The 21,357-nt window shown below is 42.2% G+C and overlaps 1 protein-coding gene across 13 annotated transcripts in view; it reads left to right on the forward strand.

The window, feature by feature from the left end:
- Positions 1-21,357, forward strand: part of APBB2 (amyloid beta precursor protein binding family B member 2) — a 160,408-nt gene that overhangs the window by 122,948 nt on the left and 16,103 nt on the right. The window contains exon 1 of one of the 13 annotated variants that reach the window (XM_051616935.1): positions 8,326-8,634. The exons of 10 other annotated variants lie outside the window; for them this stretch is intronic. The gene's annotated coding sequence lies outside the window, so the exon portion shown is untranslated. Of the gene's footprint in view, positions 1-8,325; positions 8,635-8,816; positions 8,900-16,593; positions 16,860-21,357 lie in introns of those variants that run through there. 2 more of the 13 variants (XM_051616936.1, XM_051616934.1) reach the window with 2 other exon arrangements.

Consider the following 21,357-nt stretch of genomic DNA (forward strand, 5'->3'; position numbering starts at 1 on the left):
TTGGTGTATTCTTTGGTACAACAAGGTCCAGAATTTGTCTTGCCTCCTGCTCTAAGCACAGTCACAAACATGACTGAACTGCACTGGTATAATAATGTGCAATGTGCCTCTAAAATATAAGAGGATACGCTTGCTATCAACTTACCACTTCAATTATTTAAATTTCGTATCTGCCTCAGGGTACTTTTCTACGTTTGCTACTAGCTGATTGCAATTCAAATATTTGTATGTAGTACATCTTTATGTAAATCATAGCGTATACTGTCTTTATCTATTACATGTCTTTAGAAGGCATTTTCATTTCAGGCTTTTAATTCTGAGCATTATGTGTTGGCTTCTTTAGTAACATTGGTTCTACCAGGAAAAAGGGCCTTTGTTTTTAGGTGGGATTCGGCACAATTTGCCCTTGGTGATGGAGGTGTAGATTGCCTGCTAACTGAAGTCTCTTTGATGAATGCAGCTTGATTAGCAGAAGCATAAACACTTAATTGAGTAAATGGAAAAAAAATTCAAGTGTCTTGAGCATTAAGAGTTTTTTGCTGACTGAGTTGGTTTTGTGTTTAGAAACTTTTACAGGAACATCCACGTTTTTCTGTGAATCATAGAATCATTCTGGTTAGAAGACACCTTCGAGATTGAATCCAGCCATAACCTAACTCTGCCAACCGTTAGCTTAACTCTACCAAGTTCAATGTTTAAGCACCTCCAAGGATGGAGGCTCAGTCACCTCTGTGGGCAGCCTTTTCCTGTGTTTAATTACCCTTTCAGTGAATACATTTTTAAAAATATCTAATCTAAACCTCCCCTGGAACAACTTGAGCCCATTTCCTTTTATAATGTTGCTTGTTATCTGGGAGAAGAGACCAATCAACCCCCACCTCACTACAAACCTCCTGTCAGGTATTTGTAGAGAGTGATAAGGTCGTCCCTCAGCCTCTTTTTCTGCAGACTAAACAACCCCAGTTCCTTCAGCTCTCCTCATAAGGCTTGCACTTTAGACCTTTCACCAGCTTCATTGCCCATCTTTGGACACACTCCAGCTCCTCCATGTCTTTTTTATAGCCAGGGGCCCAAAATTGAACACGATCCTTGAGGTGCAGCCTCACCAGTGTGAACTACAAGGGGACATTCACCTCCGTGGTCCTGCTGGCCCCACTGTTTCTGGTATAAGCCAGGATGCTTGACCACCTGGGCACACTGCTGGCTCATATTCCACTGGCTGTCAACCAACACCCCCAGGTTGTTTTCCTCTGGGTAGCTTTCCAGCCACTCTTCCCAAGCCTGTAGCATCGCCTGGGGTTGTTGTGACCCAAGTGCAGGATCCAGCCCTTGGCCTTTTTGAATGTCATACAATTGGCCTCAGCCCATCAATCCAGCCTGTTGAGGTCCCGCTGTAGAACCTTCCTACTCTCAGGCAGATCAACACTCCCTCCAACTTAGATCTGCTGAGAGTGCACTCAATTCCCTCATCCGCATCAATGATTAAGATATTAAAGAGAACTGGCCCCAAAACTGAGCCCTGGGGAACACCACTTGTGACTGGCTGCCAGCTGGATTTAAGTCCATTCACTACAACTCTTTGGGCCTGGCCATCCAGCCAGTTTTTTACCCAGACAAGTGTACACTGGTCTAAGCCATATTTAGCCAGTTTCTCCAGGAGAATAAAATTGTGCTTAATGACATTGAAAAATCAATGTACGTTATATCTTGTGTGGTGATGGTCTGACTCACATAAATGTCATTCATCTTAAAGACATAAAAATAATTTCACTTTATAATTTGAATTATGCATTAAACATAGAACTCAATTGTCTCTAAAATTTCAATATTTTACTGCTTGAAGTTCCCCTCTTCCTAACTTGATTCATTTAAAAGCTGGCTGGGTCTATGCTTGCGTGCCCACTTAGACCAAATTCCCCATATAATTGATGGGAAGTTTTTTCTTACCCATAAGCGTTTGACTTCCTGTTGGCTGTTCTTTAGGAACATCTCCCCACGCTTGATCCATAACAAAATAGCAAGTGGTAAAGTAAGGCAAAGTAATGCCAAGTGTCGATAGGACAAGGGGTAATGGGTGTAAATTGGAGCATAGGAGGTTCAAGGTGAATATCCGAAAAAAAATTTTTACTGTAAGAGTGACAGAGCACTGGAACAGGCTGCCCAGGGAGGTTGTGGAGTCTCCTTCGCTGGAGACATTCAAAACCCACCTGGATGCATTCCTGTGTGATGTACTCTAGGTGACCCTGCTCTGGCAGGGGGGGTTGGACTAGATGATCTTTCGAGGTCCCTTCCAACCCCTTCCAACCCCTAGGATTCTATGATTCTATGATTCTATGATTCTATGAAAAGTAAGGAGGCTACTGTGACTCTTAGAAGGGAATGAAAGAGTTTGAGGTCTGCAAGATCAGGCGAGGTGTCTAACTTCAGTATTTGACCTGGTATTCTGCTGATCTTATGTTCAGTATCAATGAAGTAAGTGAATTTTTCCACTTCATGCAAGCACTTGTAAAAGTGAGCCTGCCTGTTTTCTGGGATACCTGTTATTGACATGTAGCAGAGTTTGGGATGATGCTGTATTTGTCCAGAAGATTCAGAAAAAGGAACAGCAGATTACTTAAGAAAAAAACTCTTCAGTAGCTCAGAGTATAAGGGTCCCCATGGGTTCTTGTGGTCTGTCCTCTGCAATTGCAGACACAATCTCATAGAAGTTAAGGTCTTTTTGGCAAACCGATAGCAGGCCTAGTTCACTTCACTGAGGATGTATTAAATAGCTTTTGCTTTGTAGTAATTTATCATCGGTCTTTCTTAATTAAGTTTATTTTCTGCCTCTTCCTTTTGGTGTTGTCTGAAGATTCTAAACTTTACATATGTATTACATTTAAGATAAAATGTACCCTAGCCCACAAGAAAAAAGGTACACCAAGGAAGATCTTTGTTTAGGTGCCTGTGTGTGTTTCAGGAAAATTGCTTTTCATCTCTACTTTTGCTCAGCTATCATCAGGACCATAATGAGATTAATTAGACAAAGCAAACTGAGCAATTGCTCGTGTCCTCTATTTATGAAGTACATACATGGCTTCAAGGGCCTTACCTTAAAAGCAAACAAAACCCTTCTGGGATCCTGCCAACCCAGGCATTCATAAGTGGTATTCAGTCTGTCACTTCTGAGCCTTTAGGATTCAAAGTATTATTTCAAACTTTCCACCCATGGGTGCTGGAAGCTTATTTTGCAATGTGTACAGAGATTCTCAGATCCCTGTCTGAATCCATGTTTCCTCACTCATCTCTCACTGTCACCCCTCTTTTTGAAAATAGTATTAAATTTCAGATAAATTAGAAGATACAGCACCCTTACTGCTGCTTGATAATTTGTGGTGAATGTAGTATTATCACAGTGATAGGGTGGGTTGTTTTAAGCTTCTAGGTTGTAAAAGACTAAACAACATTGTTCTTGTGCTCTGAGTTTTGCTATCAGGAGTAATATTTTGTTCCCCAGAAATGTCAAAAAGTTTTGCTTCGGGATAGGATGGATGCCCTTCACATGAGTCGCTCCCTCCAGGTGCAGTCCGTCAGGAACAGACTGCTCCAGTGCAGGCTTTCCACAGTCATGGGCTACTTTGGGAACAGTCACCTCCCCTGGTGTGGGGTCCTCCACAGCTGCAGGTCCACATCTGCCCTACCATGATCCTTCATGGGCTGCAGGATACAGCTTTGGGGGAACCTCTGCTTGGGCACCTCCTTGCCTTTCCTTCTTCCCTAACCTTGGTATCTCTGCTCTGGTGTTGTTCTCACCTTCTCCTCTTCTCTGCTCTGAGGTTTTATAATAACAAGTTTGTTTCCCTTCTTGAATGCGTTAATCACAGACAGGCATCCACTGTCACTGATGGGCTCAGCCTTATCCAGAGACAGAGATGGATTTTGGAGCCAGGGGAGCTAGCAGCTTCTCACAGGAGCCACCCCTGTGTGCCCCCCAGCCCCCCAACACAACACAGCAAACTTGGGAAGGGTTTCTTTCTCTTTCTGTAGGGCACAAGTGAAGCTTTGAATGCTGCAGATGCAGGAGCTGCAGTGCAAACTTGTTTCTGCTTTTATCTCAAGGATAGGACTGCAAGTCTACTGGTCTACAAGTGTGAGCCTTCAGTGTGAGTACAGCTGCTAGGGCTAACCACCACTCCACCTGCAAAATACTCTCTTGGCCTCACAACATGAATTTGTCACTACATTGTCACTTTCCTTATGTTCAAACTGAAATAAACTGCAACCTGAATCCAGGTTGCTTACTCATTAATTGAATTTCTTTTATCCTCAGAATTTTCTGCGTGTGAAACCCTTGGATCCAATCCTTGCAAATGCATAGGGTGGGTATGAGGATCTCAGCCACTGGTGGTGTTTTTGTTTGGTTAGTCCAGCCGTGGCTCTGCTGGTGTTACTAGGGCAGTGTGTGGTGGGATGCTCAATATTTTGCTCGGGGATAAATAGCTTCTGGCCATGCAATAGCAATATTTGATCAATTTGGGGAGAACATGGTCCTAGCCTTGTGCCTAGGGTATAAGCTGATTTCAATTACTTGGATGCCCTGCTGTTCACTGGCAGTTTAACCAGATAGTTGGGCATATTATCATTGCCAAGTGCATGGAGATCTGCCCAGATTCTTTACAGTGCTAAATATCCACTCCCTGATTATAAGCTTGGCTGAACCTTATCTCCAGTGAGGAAAACAGCAGCTTGGGGACATAAAACCATCTGGGGACACATGAGAAGGCAGCACGTGATAGTTGAGAGATGGTGGAACTATACGTAGTATTTATACACCAGGCATGCACCAAAAACACCCCTGCTTCCTTGAGTTAGGCACTTTTGGCAGTACAGGAGTTGAATTTGTTTGGTCTTAATGATCTGAGAGCTCTCCTAAGCAATTCTCACCTGGCCAAGGCTGGCTGCTTGGGATGTTTTTGTTGGTTTGGTTTGGTTTTGACCTGTTACTTGCTGCTAGGTCATTTCTTTTACAGCCTTTAGGCAAATTGCAGTTAAGAGATCCCTCCTGCCTAGTGATCTGGGTGTAAGCTCACAGCAGTGGCGGGCAGGGGAAAATGGGACTCGGAGCAGTGTTTGTATTGGAAAATTTTACACATGGTTCATGGTAGCAGTTGTTGCTGGGGAGATCCTGTCAGTCAAACTTGGCAGCCAATGCTGAGCACTGCAGATTATTCTTTAAAACACAGCTCATGAAAGAAGGCTTTTGTGTGAGTTCAGTCTTTAATTTTCAGAATACATATATCTGGCTAAGTTAGCTCAAAGTAATCAGAAATCAGAGACACTCCCCTCTACCTCCCAAAGTCTAAATCTAAAATTTTTAATTTGCACTTTTTGAACTCCACATTTTTGGGTGGGATTGAGGATCAGTAAAGCAAAGTTCAGTCAGAACAAGAAACATGAAGCACAGCTCTAGTTATTAGGCAAAATACACATGCTTAAACTGGTTTTCCATTTTCTGAAACTGCTTGCTGGCCAAGCTGTGGTAGAGTTTCCTATTGCTGATTGCAGAGGTAAATCAGTTGCCCTTTTCATGGACAGCAACTAGAAGCAACAAACTTAAGAGGACTAGAGAGTGTGGGTGTCACCATTTGACAGGTGTTCGACTACAACGCTCTCGATCCCCTCCCACCCAGGTAGGGAAGGAGAGAGAGAAAAAGAGATAGACTTGGCTGGATTGAAAACTAAACTACACGGCTTTAATTAAACACTAATTATATAATATATACAATTATATACAAATATGTTCAGATACGTGCAAAAGCCTTTCACCTCCCCCCACCCCCAGCAACTCCCATAGCATCTCCTGAGCTGGGAACAGTCCCGAAGAATTCTGGAGCTGCTGCTGGAGAAAGCACAGAGTGATGAGGGTCAGGAGAGCTCCAGCCTGGGGGTCGACGGCGATGGATGGACGGAGTTGTTCCCGGACACCGGCCATGGATGAAAGAGAAGGGAAGAAGAAGCAGGAAGGAAGTTGTCTTCTGTGATCTCTGACCTTCCTCTGAGCTTATGTAGATATATGGAGTGGAATCTCTCTGGCCAATTTTGCTGTCTGTCTAATTCAGCCCCCTATGGGGGGATCATAGATCTCCCTGTAGTGTCTGAGCTGGCAGAGTGAAGGTGAGACCTTGAAGACCCAGCAGTTAGAAAAACATTCCACTCTTATCAGCCTTAGTTAGAACACACTGTGACTAGTTAAAAGAAAGCTTGCTGAAGGAAAAATCAATAAAAGGAAAATTGGCTTAATCCTGGCTCAAACCAGGACAGTGTGGCAAGGGAAAGGGAAGCTGAAACACTGATAACAGGGCAAGTTATTTCTCAACTACAGAGCCCGCACGTTTGTATCTAGCTATATCATTACTGAAAGGTGCACGGCAGAAAGAATTGCACACACCACATACCAAAATATCAAAATGAACTCAGGATCAGAGTTCAGTCCCAGTTCATTTATCAGATAGCCAGCTAAAAACTTGAAGACTGGGACATAGTTTTAATTTTATCTATTTTACATGTGTCTGAAGTTCTGCTGAATCTCTTTTCTTGTACTGAAGAGAGGCATTCAGGGACGGGAGGTTCTCTCCCACAAACTGCTCCAGCATATTAAAATGGCAAAGTTTGTCTTCTCTCCTTAGGAGCCTTTTAACTTGGAATGTGACATTATTCTCACAAGTGCTGTTGTTTGGCCAGCTGGAAGTCTACCATATCCTGTTGTATGCTGCTTTGCTGAGAGTGAAAGAGCAGAACAGCAATGAAGAAGGGTAGTTGTTGTAGTTGTTAGATTAATTCTGTCTTCATTTGCACGTTTAAACAAGTTATGTTGAAAGCACATTGGAACCTGGATTTAAAATGTAGTGCATGTGTATTTTACAGCATTTAACCAGTTTCAGGTGGTATTTTGCTTGCCCCTTTCCTTCCCCACATGTGAGTTCCACATTTGTGTCAAGACTTCCAAAAACATACTTATTTGCTTCAGTGCAAAAATTATTACATGATCTTAAGTTCCTCTTAGGCTGGGCATGCAGCACATCCAAGAAAGAGTGAGCTGAATCTGTTTCTTCTTAAGCAGCATCAACAGATTTGTTTTTTAAATTCCAACCTGTTAGTCCTGTGGAAATCAGCTGAAAACTTTCAGGATGGCACAGATTGTCACTTGAGCATAACTGATCCTGCCAGTTGTGATATGCAGGAGGGAAGGAAGGAACCTCACTAGACTCTTGGAGTATATTTAGGCTGTGAACAAACATCCTGCTCCCAGTGCTTCTGTGCAGCTGGAAGAAGTGACTGTCAGCAAACTGTCCTTGACTGCTTTTCACCCTCTCAGATCTGCTGGTGGGAATACCTGTGGTCACCTTCCCTGCTCTGTTTGTTTTTCACTCACATTGAGCTCAGCTAGTATGAAGAGGCTGGTTGCTGGGTGCTTCCCATGTTGGCTCATTTTCTTTGAGAAGGGCAGGGTGTGATCCCATGAGCAGCTCCACTGTCACACTTGAATGAGCAAGTCCCTTGGATGGAGAAGAGTGACATGCAGAGTGGTGACCCACATCCTTGCACCATTGTGGTTGTTCCTTGTTTGGAGTTTGCATCCACCCAGTCCTCCCCTGCATCCAGAAGGAGTGATGAGCAATGCTGTGGGTAGCTGTGAAAGCTGAATGCCCTGGGATGCGTTTTTAAACCCAGCCACGTTTTGAGTGCTGTCCCTGGGGAAGCAACTCGTTATTGCTGGTTGAGCATGTTTGATGGGAAGTCCTGCCAAATAAAAACTGGGGCACTGGGAGCATTGTGTTTGCTGTCACCTTTGCTGCAAGCAACACCTCTAAATTAGATTTGCTGTTATTGCATGTGCTAGTTCTAGAAAATCAAATAATTTGGTGTCTTTGTTTTTACAGCTCAAGGATAAATCTCACTTCTAGCATAAGCAGGTGTAATTTCATTGAAGTAAATGCAGCTATACTTCTGTCTGAATTTCTGGATTTGGCTGTAAATCTTTGCTGCCTTTTAAAGAGATTTTCTTTATCTTGCATTCAGCTTGGAGTTCTGCTGTGAAAGCTTTGCATTGGTTTTGGAAAACTGGGAGGGGAAGCCTCCCTGCGTGCTTCAGCTTTCCCCAAAAGATGGCTTGCGTCACAGCACATTAATCTTGGAAGTTTACAGGCTAGAAACACAATGCAGTGAAGCAGTGAAGATTTGTTAAAGGGGCGGGGGAGAGGGGCCTCTCCTGCAGGTCAGAGAGCAGGGAAGCACACACGTGAGTAAAAGCCATGGGAAGGGAGGAAAAGACACACCCCTGATGGAGCGGTGCCTTCCGAGGAGAAGCACCCGCTCGCTTACAGCTGGAGCCGGCAAACACAAGCGTGCACAGTCCGTGAGGAGAGTGGGAGCTGACATGGTCTGCTTCAACTCCATGCAAAATGAATGAGCTGCTGTTCTCGGGGGTATTCGGCCCCTGTCGTTGATATACAAGTACATGGCTGCATCAAGTGCACTGTGCATCATCTGATGCCTAGATACACGCTAACCGAGACGGGAACCAGGCAGAGCTTTGAGTTGGGTGTTTGTGTGTGATGTACTTGGCATTAAATTCCTGTTTGCTGCAAGAAAAAGGTAAGAAACTTAAGAACTGACAAAAAAAAAAAACAAACCCTCAGTCTCCCCTCCAGACAGCAGTCTCACATTAGGAGTAGCTTTTGTGTCAGCTGTGTTTTCAAAGCTATGGCACATTAGTCTGAAGCTTCTGTGTCGATGCCTGCAAGGCAAATTACAGCTCCTAGTGTGACAAAGGCAAGTCAGATTTCTCTTCTCCAAGAGCTGACACTTGACAACCTTCAGGAGAGCGCTGTAGCAGAAATGCTGGACAGAGTGCTGAGCAGTAAGTATTTGATGCCGTTCTTCCTGTCTTTTATCCCTTCCAATGTTGCTCCTTTGAGCAGTAAGCTAACTAATGGATCTTGATGATTAATAGGTTTGGGCATCTGTGTTCTGCTCAGAATTACATGTTCCTAAACTGGTTGTGGCTACTGGCTGCATATTGATCAGCCTGATTCTGTAGAGCATGATCATAATCATGGGTAATACTGTGTTAATGGGTAAAAAGTCATTGTAGTTAAGAACACTAGAAACCTCATTTACTGAAGAGAAAAAAACCTCCCTGTGTTTTCCCCCAAACATGCAGTGCCTGTATAATTATTTATATGTAATTTCCAGCAAACTTCTAGCTGCCTAATATGGGCTTTTTTCTTTCAGACCATAAATGACATTGGAGATTGTGCAATTTGAAATCTTTGTAGAGCTCAAGAAGAAGCAAAAATATTTAAGGACAGAAGTACTGCCCGGGGGGGGAGTGGGGATATACATGCATGTAAAAATGTATTTACTTGAAGGTAAATAGTTAATGGCTCTTTTGACAGAAGAGGAAACTTCATGGCTTAATCGTAATATATTGTCTTGAGGTCTCTGTGCTTGCTTAATCCTATCTGTATTCATAAAGAATTTACAGTAGGAGAAATGTCATTGTTTTGTTAATTGATATATAGCTTTGAATCCTCATTATGCTGGGTGCAGAGGGAAGGGAAGAAAGACAAGCACATTTATCTTTTTCTTTAAACTCAGCAGCTTCACTCTTAAATTAGGTTTCTCACATGTTATGGAACCTCATTGCTCTCCCTGTTCTGTGCAGTAATTTTTGCTTTCTTAAAGGATAGCAAACATTGCTGAGTCTTTATCAGGGAAGTACATGAAGTGTTTCATCTCCTAAAACTATGGCTTTAATTATGTTTTTGTAGCTCTTGTTTTGCAGTTAATGTGATTATAACAACTTGTGTGTGAGCAAAAGGATATTATTTAGCTCTAGAGCATTTGTCAGTAAGAACTGGCTTATTTATTTTCATAAGGAGCTAAAAGAAAGAAAAAGATAGTGGGTTTTTATTATGTAATACCAGTTAATGTTTATTTTTTAAAGTACAAATTTGTGTTCCCACAGTGGATGTATATAAATAAGTAAACCTATATATGAAGATATTTTAAACACTGATCAGTTGGAGTACAGATGAGGATCAATCAAACTGTGGGAATTAGTATTTTAGATAATTAAGGTGTGCATTGACTGTCAGTGGTGTTTCTTGTATTCATAGAGTCACTTAGGTTGGAAAAAACCTTTAAGATCATTGAGTCCAACCATTAGCCCTACTCCACCAAGTCCAGCACTAAGCCATATTCCCAAGTGCCGCATCTAGATGACTTTTAAACACGTCCAGGGGTGGTCACTCAACCACTTCCCTGGGCAGCCAGTTCCAATGTTTGGCAACCCTTTCAGTGAAAAAGATCTTCTTAATGTCTAGTCTAAACTTCCCCTGGTGTAGCTTAAATCCATTTCCTTTTGTTCTATCACCAGCTACTTAAGAGATCAGTGCCTACCTCTTTACAATGTTTTTTCAGATAGATGTAGAGGGCAATGAGGTCTCCCCTCACCCTCCTTTTCTTCAGACTAAATAGCCCCAGTTCCTTCAGCCACTTCTCAAAGGATTCGTTCTTAAGGCCCTTCACCAGCTTCGTTGTCCTTCTTTGGACAATTTCTAGCATCTTGATGTCATTCTTGTATTGAGGTGCCCAAAACTGGACACAGTATTTGAGGTGTGGCCTCCCTGGTGCCAAGTACAGAAGGATGATCATCACTCTGGTCCTGCTTGCCACACGTTTTCTAATACAGTCCATGATGCCATTGGCCTTCTTAGAAGGCCACCAGTTGGGTATCCTGTTGAGCAAGGTTTTCAGGTTTGCTGTTCAGAGTTCCCTGTGTTTCGTGGCGTGAAGTAGAACTGTCTTACTAGGGACAAAATTCTGATCTAACTGATGTTAGAGTGCTGGTACTGATTCAAATGCTCTGTGTAGCTTTAATTTGTGTTAGGGTTTGCTATAGTGTAGTTTGAGATAGACTGAGATAACATGAGTGAAGTCAATCCAGGTCAAAATCTGAAATGTAACAATTTTAAATGAAGGAATATCAAGTCAGCAAGAAGCGTTCAGTTTCATTTCCTCCTATTGGAAAATAACTACTGTTTCCCTGAATTTAGTTTGATATCTGCCAAGAAAATAACAGCCTCTTTTTTGTTGTTGTTGTATTTTGATGGGATATTAAAGCCTTCTCTGTGTGTTTTAAGAAGTCTCCAAATTGGAAATCTTTTTTGGCTGCATTTAATAATGCTTTAAAAACATAAACCAGAAAATCTCATCTCCAACAGATCCATCTAAAATGCTGGTCTGAGGATCTGGGGAAAGGTGGCCTGCCATTCAGTGTTCTTTTCATACTTCCAGAAATGTGTTTGTTTTCCCTAATAAGCCGAACATAACAATTCCCAAGGAGAGGGAAGTGGTCTGTGGGGTTATGAAAGATGCCCCTGGCTTACATCTGGAGATGAGTTGCCTGCAGTGGCCATGTGCTTCAGGGAGCTGTATGTGCACCCACTCTTTCATCTCAGGTCTTCAGTCACTGTTGTGTAGCATATGCAGATGAGGGAAACCCTGAATAAATTGTAAAGTTACCTGAGGTTGCTTATTTATGGAGTGAACTTGAGGAATAACGAGGAACCAGCTTGCCTGTCAGATACCAATATGATGTCTAGCACCCAACCTGGCAGTGGTACTTAACTGATTCAGAGCCTCTGGTCTTAAGAGTACAATTTAGTCTTTACAAAATGTATCATGTGTCAGTCTGCCTCGTATTTCCTTTTGATTTTAAAAATAGAATCTGACTAGATTGTAGTAGTCTTCATGATCCATGATAGCAACAGAAAGCTAGATCAAGCCATCAATTTTTAAGCAGAAATCTTCTTTGCTACTAGTGGAGAATTGCTTAAAAATTGATAGCACAATCTTGCCCACAGTGAACAGAGGTTTTCTGCAGAAAGTGTTAGTTGTACTTCTACTCAGGCTGCATCCTAGTGGTGGCAGGGACCCAGAAATTCAAGACCAGTCTGCTGGAATAATCTGATACTTGTTGGAAGGCAAAAGGTTTAAGGGGGGAAGGGAAGGAGAAAGAGGGGATAAAAAGAAAAAGAAAAAAAAAAAAGCTTGAAAGCTGCCAAACCGTTAGAAAAGTTAAAAAGTTGTGAACCACAGACGTTTTTCTTTCAGTGAAAGCAACTATATTTCTCTTATGGCATATGTAAGTGAAGGACATAATCAAAGCAACAGAGAGACTTCCAAATGCACAAAAATCAAAGTTGTTTCCTTTATTTGTTCATCTTATGTTTTTGCGGTGTAAATACATTTTACATAAACATTTTGCTGCATAAAGTGCAGACTTTGTAATTACAAATCAGGAAACCAGAGTAGAGCCTCTTCTGTGCCTCAGAGGGTATGCTTGAGCAAGTACTTAGAACTATAAAAAAAGATGAGAGGCTCATGCCATGCATCATTATTTGTAATCAAGTAATATGTGTTTCACTCCACTAAAACTCTCCAGTAATTGAAAGCAAAGACACTTTAGCTAGAAGTTATCTCTTAGCAAGAGAGGTGGCCAGGGCAGCTGCTGCTGAGCATAGTAAAAATGTTTGTGGAGGCTGGTGAACAGACCTCTGTGCTTGCTTGGGGTGTAGGTGACACATTGGAGCCTTGTATTTTCTGATCTGCTCAAAAAAGACAATTGGAGAAGCAACAGGAATGAAGACGTATAAAGTGTTAACCTCTTCACCCTGTTAGCTGAATGATTCAGTCACAAAAATGTTTGGGCTGTAGACTTAAATTCACTCTGCCAGGCTCAGGCTCTCCTAATGCTCTCCTAGGCTCACATGCAGTGTGGTGCCCCACTAAAACATGAGCTGAGTATGGGAGCATCACCTTGATCCTTAAATACTTTATCAGAGACACCACCAAGAAAAAAAACTGTTGCTTTTGTTGGTTTCCATCATGTTGTAGTCTTACAGGGGCCCTTGTTGAAGACACAACAGTAGCAACTGTGGAGTATATGGAGTCCAGGATGTTTGTCCCGGTTACAGGGATGGATGCATGTGGGGCACCTGAGCTGCTGGGGCTCTTGGGTTTGCTCTGTATTTTAAACCTTCTCATAAGCAAGTGAGAGACACTAATTAGATCCTCCTCCCATTACCTCATCCCTAGGCTAAACAAGCCCACCTCATCTATGTGCTAAAGAAGCATGGCTCCTGCAGACCTTGGTGGCCCTCAGCTGGCTCGCTCCAGTTTGTCACTTCCTGCCATGTAGTGGTGGGCCCAAACTTGGATGCAGAAATGCAGATACAGACTCACAAGTGTCATGTTGGAAGTGGCACTAAGGGGGATGAAAGTGTTACCACTGTGCCTTTCAGTTTATTTACTCCATAGTGCAACCTCTGTTACCCTTCAGCTTGTGACGTGGACATTGAATATCAACAACCAGCCTCTGGGATGCAACTTGAATCAGTCACTGAAGTACAAAATCTTGGGGCTGGAAGGAGAAGCTGTCATATACTCAGACACTGTTACATCTTGTGAAAACCTCTCCCACAGGATGGTGCCCTATCAGTTACACTGCTCTCTGCAATTGTCTTGCCTCCACTACACCCCTGAGCCAGGTATGACCCTTGTCAAGAGGAGTGCAGGTGAAAGGGGGTGACCAGGGACATGGGTACCCTCAACAGTACCATAATGTGCTGTGTCTGGAGGCACTAATCAGAAAACAACCTGGAATAAGTGGGCCTGGCAGAAGCGGTGAGGAGAAGGTGACTATCACCCCCTTCCTGGGGAGGCAACATCCCCTCAGGGCTCACTTTGTCAGGCATGCTCCTTTCCCAGCCCGCTCTGCAGGCTGGAAGGTCACGGGCTGTTTTCTTCTGAGGTCTTGGCCTTTTTCCCTCAGAAATGAATCCCAAATCCTGTGTAGCAGCCCTGACACAGTTTTGTACGTATCATCTTTCCACCTTGTTGGCTGGCTCTGGCTTGACCCCTTTTAGCACACACAGCTTGGAAGAGGATATGTAGAGCACCATACCGAAGCACTTGTATGGCTGCTCCTGCAGCATTTCTGGCATTTAGAGCCATCAGCAAAATCTGTCATTTGAAATGAAACTTCTTATGTCTGCTTTTTAGCCTTGGGGTGAATTTTCTAAAGTCTATTTATTTATTTTAAGCTTATAGGTAAATCATTCAACCATATTTGACTTAGCAGAATGTGAAGAGAATACAGGCAATAGTCATTGTGTGAAAAAAAATCTTAAATTACAAGACACTGGATGAGAAGATATTAGGTTAATTGGAAAGCTGTAATGAACTAATTAGAAGCAGGATGAAACTCCCCTTGATTCACATGCATCCAGCAGCCCAACTACTGGTATTTTTCTCTCACCTTCCTAAAATTCCTCCTGTGCTTGTTGCTTTGTCTTTGCTGGCAGCTGCCATGGTGATTGTTCTGTACAGTTGTGTATTGCATAACAACAGGGAAATTAACAGATCTCCCTTTAAGAGTTTGCACCAGCAGGTCATGTTTTGTGTCTAATTGTACTGTGTTCAAAATCTGCTAGATCCAAGACATTTCTCTTCCCAGTACATCGTGTCTAAATTGGAAGATTTTTTCCAATTTAAAGCTTTTTCTGAGAGATAATCTCCTTTTGTCCATTTCATATAAAGCCAGTGATTAATGCATGAAGAAAATTATTTTTTTTTTCTTCTCATACTACTTAGAAACATTAACTGTATTAACTGGGAAAGTGGTACTGCTTTTTCAATTCTGATTTTCAAATTGGCACTGAAATACAGGATCAAGGATTGTTTAGGCTTTTGGTATTTGCAATACTGAGGTCTTATTTTAACTTCTGAATTTATAAAATACTGGCAATAGGTCCTTGCTTATTCTGCAAAGCCCAATAGAAAGCCTGTATAGCTGAAGAGAAGGAATGAGTGGGGTTTTGGTTGGGGAGATCCACACAAGTCACTACTCTATGGAAGGAAGTGGGGCAGAGAACCCTTTGTTTCTCCTCTTTATGATGAGGCTAAGCCTCACACTTCCACTTTAAAACTTCTGGGAATGTCCAGTACATTTGTAAATAATATGGATCTTTTTTCCAACTTGGCTTCTTTCATAGAATCATAGAACAGCCCAGGTTGGAAGAGACATCAAAAGACCATCTGATCCAACCTTTCATGGGCAAGGGGACCTACATGAGATTTCTAGCACCCTCTCCAGTCTCATCTTGAAAACCTCCTGTGATGGAGACACTACTGTGTCCCTGGAAAGGTTGTTCCAGTGAATGATTGTTCTTCACAAGGTGCATGGAGATTTCAAGGGACAATGGGTACAAGTTGCACCAGGAGAGGTTTCATCTTGACATAAGAAAGACATTAAACCTCTAGCTGTGCATATATGCATCCATTTGTGACTTGGATGGATGCATTGGCTGACCATACAGATGTTTAGTTAAAACCTGGCTTATAAAGCCCATTTTTATTCCATATCTACTCACAAAGCCATTTCTAAGCAACAGATAACTCCTGTAAGCTTTGCAAGCTTGCTGAACTGAGATGTCTAATGGGAATTGTATCCCTTCCCTTCAGTGTATTCCAACTTTAATCCTGCCCTTATTTCTCGAGATGGTGATTTTTTTCACTCTGCTTCTTTTTTCTCAGAGTCAGTTACAAACTAGGATGATGTGGGGTCCCACATTTTTTGTGCACAGTGCATGAACCTGGCTTGGATGCTCACTGGAGATACACCCTTAAAAGAGGAGAGTTGTGAGATGCATGTGGGAGGTGGGCAGGAGAGCCGGACTGAAGCAGCTCTCTTATGGAGAGTGGTTATTACCCTAGTAGAGACACTATACATTGCATAAAGGTGGTGTCCTGTTTTTAAGGAGTGGGGAGAAGCCATGAATCCACCTCATTCCCTAGTGCAGCTAGCCCTTTGTAGTAATGTCACAGGAAACCGCATGCTTTCTTCACACAACAGCTCCAGAAGTGTGCCTGTACCCACCAGCTCACACTGCTGGTGTTTCGTGGCAGCTGAGGTGACCTAGAAAGCAGGCAGCTGCAGTGGGTGCTGGAGACCTGCAGCAAGCCCTCCCTGGGGCTCTGGTGGGCACAGGCCAGGTAGAGCAGCCCTGCGGGAAGGAGAAGGACAGACCCCAGCCAGGGAAGCTTGTTTTTGCGAAAGGTATTTTGGTTAAGTCATACAAAGAGTGGTTGCTGAAGTGCTTCAGAAATGAAGATGAGTAGTGATTTTGTATGTCCTAACTTCAGATCAGTGCTCGTGTGAGGTTGTTACCCAGGCTGTCACTTCTTCAGGGTGCAACTTTCAAAGGAGTCCCAGTGACCTTGGGGCATGAGCTTTTGGGAAAGGCAGGAAAAAAAAAACACCTCACTGGGATCATACCACTCTTTCAATGTAAACAACGTAAGATTTTCGCAGCCTGAAGAATTATTCTTGTTTGTTTTGTCTGTGACTGCTTTAAGCAGTGTTATTTTGGAAGAAGGAAATTTCATGCACTTTGTCTATTTATGCTTTCTGCATACTACTTCCCGGGTAGTATTGGGCAGGGTATTTTAAGCTTGATTACCTCCCAGTGTTGATATGTCCACTCTGCCTCTCTGAATTCAGCTGATGCCTGTTGGCTTCATTGCATGTTTCCAAAAATACAAACTTCAGAGCAACAGGATTCAACCAAAATAGTGTCAAAATAGGGGCCGTATGCTTAGATACTCTGTGCTACAAACAGCCAGTGCACGTTAAATGTGCAGCACTTCTTTCAGTTAGTTACTCTGTCTCATCATATGCTGGAGTGAGTCTGTGTGAGTGCTTTCTAACTTGCTCTTTCTGTTTCTTCATGCTTCCCTGGATTCAGAGAGAGGTAAAATGTTTTCATTTTTATATTATTCTGTGTATTTATCCTTTTGCTATGCACGAAACAATGCTTGTATTGGTTTGCTTGTATCAATGAACAGAAGCTAAACTTCAGTGAGTAAATGCGTATCTCTGTTACCTTTTCACCTTGCTATTAACAGTATTTGTCAAGTTGAATTGCCTGCTGTTGTTTTTTTTCCAGGTCTTAAGCCCTCAAGTGCTAAAACAGTTAAAAAATATGTCATGCAGTATCTGTATTTGCTTCTAATATTTCAAGTTTAAAATTGAGACATTATTGTTCTGTGTAATCTGTAGTGCAGGAAAGTGATACTAAAATCCAACCTTTTATTTAAAAAAAGAAAAAACAGGGTGCTAAGAGCAAGGGCTTTAAGAGCTAAGTTTATCAAGAGTTGAAAGGGTCCATGTTTATTTCATATTTTTGGTATTTGTTTTGGATCCGGCTTGGTTGGTTGCTTGTCTTTGGAGTTTGAAGAAAGTTGTCCCCAGTATTTTTTATTTGTTTGGATGTACAAAGGGGTCATTTGGGATTCTCTACAATGCTTCCCGTTTCATGGGAGGACAGACAGTAAGGCATTGTAGTCAGGTGCTTTGCAGCACAAGGGCTGCAGCCACTCCAAAGGCTCTTACTGGCAGAATTGCAATCCCTCAGATGAGATCTGGGGTTTGTTTGCTCTGCTAAATTGCAAGGACTTGATACAGGGAGGGGCTGGGTGGAAGGAACGTGGTTTAGAGATGCGGACCATTCCTCACATTTGCTTTGTGGAATATAATGAGAATGATTTCCAGGCTTGACTGGTTTTTACTCAATTCTTTAGGCAGCATTGGCCTAGGGAGATGTTTGAACTTTCTTGATTATGGCTTTGCAATTTAATGTAGATTTCATGCATGTGGGAAGCAATGAACCTCCCAGACTAACAGTGGCAAAAGTGTGCTGCAAGCAGATGGATGGGTAGCATCTGTGTGCAATTGCTGTGTTCTCTGAATAAGAAAGAACAAAGGGGAACTAGTTAGCATTGCTTATAAAACAAATCATGCTGGAGAGATTTACTGTTCTAATATAGTCTTCTGTCTTCTTCAGTTAAATCTTTAGTAGTGCTCTCAGCATCTCAACTTGATGTATTTCTTTATTAAATCTTTAAATATTCCTTGTAAACAAAGGCCCACATCTTCCAATTAGATCTGAAAGATAGAAGCATTGTCAAAAATAGCCAAGTACTAATTTGTCAAAATCAAATTTACAGGATCTGCTCCAAAGAGGCTGTTCAGAGGTTCACAGGCATAATAACACATCCATCAATTTTAAGTAAGTTCAGCATGCATCAGAAATGCTAGACTGGCCAACCTGAGGAGCTGAACCACCACTTTGCAATGCTTCAAAGGAGAAGCAGCAAATACAATGGCCTTGTTAACCTACTTCATTTGTGGGCCCTCACCCTGAAAACTGTGCTGTGCAGAGTAGGAAAGCAGTGTGCTGCCCATGCATATTTTATAAACATTGTGAAGCAATTAAGCAAAAAAACCCCAAACACACTCACCATTAAAAATTTGTGGCAATGAAGTCAGTGGTCAGTGATCTTCATAGGATCTGTCCCTGAAGTTCTGTCTTCCTTTAATTTCATTTAAAAACAAGCTGAGGTCTAAGCTACTGCTTGGCTTTTCAGCTTGCTGTGTCTGTCTAGCAGTTGGTGCAGCATTAAGTCCCATTTGACACCCAAGTACCAGCTGGATGTGGCAGGGGTTGTTAGCTTGGCCCCCTCATGCTGCCTGTGCTACAAGAGTGCAGAGTCTCCAGGGCTGGCTTGGTGGTGACCACACACATGTGATAGACCGTCCTCCTTGCCCAGACAGTAGCACTTCAGCTACTGATCATGAGGTGAAGTTGAAAAGGAGGACGAGCATGGAATGCCAATCTTAGCTGTACAGTCTGTACTGTGGTCACTAGGCTAACACAGCTCGTGGATCTGGAAAGCTTAGATCACGTTTTAAAATTACTTCATCTGTGTATATCCATGGTCCTTTGCAGGGGTGGATCACAGTCCTTGGTAGTAGAAAGGGAGATGATTTGTAACATCTCAGAGCCATCTTTCTGGCTAACAAGGCAGGGGTGGTAAGGCTGATGGGAGTCCTCCCCACAAGAGGAGGTGGTGGGCAGTGTTGAGAAGCATGTCTGGGGAACAGCTTCTGTGGCTTTGTAAGGATCAATCTGCAGGAATGAAATTGGAGTGAAAGTCATGCAAATGCTTTCAGGCTTGGAAGCGCTGGGCTCTGAAGGTATAAGCCGTTTATCGAACCTATCAGCTCTGTGAGGGTTTTAACAAATTTTGGAAGCATGCAGAACTCTGGCAATGATAAGACATCAAAGAAAAACTGGCAGTCTGTGTGTTTTAGGGCTGCCAGATGAAAGCCTACAAGTATCACACAGAGCTCCTCCTCGAAAGTTAGCAAGTGACGTTATCAAGAAAAGAAGCAAACAGCCTTTCAGCAGGGGGTAATTTGTCCTACAAACTTAATGCTTAGAAAAAACAAGCTGCACTGTGCTTTGCTGGAAGGAAAATGCATTTTAAAGTTGTATGAGAACTGAAATAAGGAAAGTTTCCCAAAAGTCTTTACTTGAGAGGACATCTTAGCTACTTGGGTTAAAAATTAATTGCCAGATTAATGTGGTGGTGGCCAAGTCTGATTGTAGCTGGGGAGCAGCCAGAGAGGTACAGAAGCACTGTGGGGTGGAGCTATTGGAATGAAGAAAAATTACAAGGCTTTCATGTGTTTTTGGGATTGCCAGCAACTGTTGGAAACATAGGGAAATCCTTCTCTTCCACATTTCTTCCAACTCTAATCACTGAGGAGGAGTACATGTGGTAAATGCACCATGACTATCTGTGGGAAATGCGACGGAGAAGACTCATTGAAGTAGTTATTTTTCTTCCTCTTTCTGCAGGATTTGATTCCAAAGTGGTTGGTGTAGTCACCTGGAGAAGAGGCTGTGGGTTTCCTTTGGAGGGTGTGGAAGGGGAGCAGTGGTTTCATTCAGTGTCTGTCTGGTAGCTGGTAGATGAAATGGAAGAAATCATTCCCCTTTCTCCTATGTGAAAGAGCAGTCTCCATGAAAAATTTACTGTTAATCCAGAAGATCTGTAATTTCTATCATACTTATTACTACAGGGTTTATTGCACCTCTTCTTCTCCACAGGTTGTGAGACTAGAATATTTTCCTGTCAAGCAAAAACCCCATCAGAGCATGATCTTGTCCGTGTTTTATTTACCTGCTTTTCTTGTGTCTCTTGTCACTTTTCTTGCTTTTCTCCTCTGCTCATTTACTCTGGTCCCATGGATGTTCATGTCTTGCCAGTGAATGGCAGCTTCCTGACAGGATGCCCTCTGACTCCTCTGCCAAAGTGGTGTCTGCTCTCTTCTTTTTTCTTCCTGCTTTCAAAAATCAATGGTCAGCTGTTTGCAGGAAAGCAAAGTGAAGCCTAGAGTTTACAGACTTGGAGAAGGTTTCCAAATACCCCAGCAGTGTGTGCTTTGTGACCCCACAGTTGCGGGAGTCTGTATGGTGACACCAGGATGTAGAAATCAGCAGTCGTCTCTGTAGGCTATTCTGGATGAATTTCAACCAATTTTATGCCAACCCCAGAGGATATAATTTTCTGGTTCAAGGATTCTTGTTACAATTTGTAATACATAAATGTGTAAAGCAATTTACATTTACCTGCACGTGTATAATTTTAATATAGTTGTTTTAAGTAGTGGCAATTTAATTTTGGTTGATAAGACAAAAAAATTCTATTTCAAACTTGCAGACTAAAGTACTGGAGTTTTTTAACCAAAAAAAAAAAAAAAAGAAAGAAAAGGGGAGGGAGAATTAATGCAATTCTGCACTGCTTTGAAGAAATAAATCTATACTGAGAAGGTAATGGAGGATGTGCTGCTTTTTCAGGCAGTACTTAATTGGGATGTCTCCTAGGACTTTAGCCTAATACTGGCAAATGGCTATGACTGCTACTCAAACAGGACAGCATTAGCATAAATTGCATTTATTGTGATTATATTCATCCAAGGTTGAGCAGCTAAGTGATGCTCAGCCAGGTGTTAAATAGGTATGGCTATAAGGTTTAGTCAATTACTGTAGACATTTGCCAATTAAAGAGGGTAAAAGAGCAAATCAAAATGAAATTCCTTTCCACTTAGCACCTTACATTATCTTTGCAATTCTCTATATTGTGTTTTAAAATGTCTCTCTCTAGTCCTGTAGTTTGTCAAAATTAAAAAAAAAAAAAATCTACTGAATTTTTAGCTGTTCAGCAGAACAAGTCTTAACCTGTTTTTCTGGGGTTTTAGCTTTTTTCCAGAGTACTGATTTATATCCAGTTCCTATAGCTGGAAAGATACTAGTGGATCATGTAGTACATGCAGAAAAGATTTAAAAAAAAAAAAAAAAATGACCTGCTATGCAGTTCCCCTTCCCTATAATCCTGTACTGA

Source organism: Apus apus, chromosome 4, assembly GCF_020740795.1.
Source record: "Apus apus isolate bApuApu2 chromosome 4, bApuApu2.pri.cur, whole genome shotgun sequence".
NCBI classification, from domain to species: Eukaryota; Metazoa; Chordata; class Aves; order Apodiformes; family Apodidae; genus Apus; species Apus apus.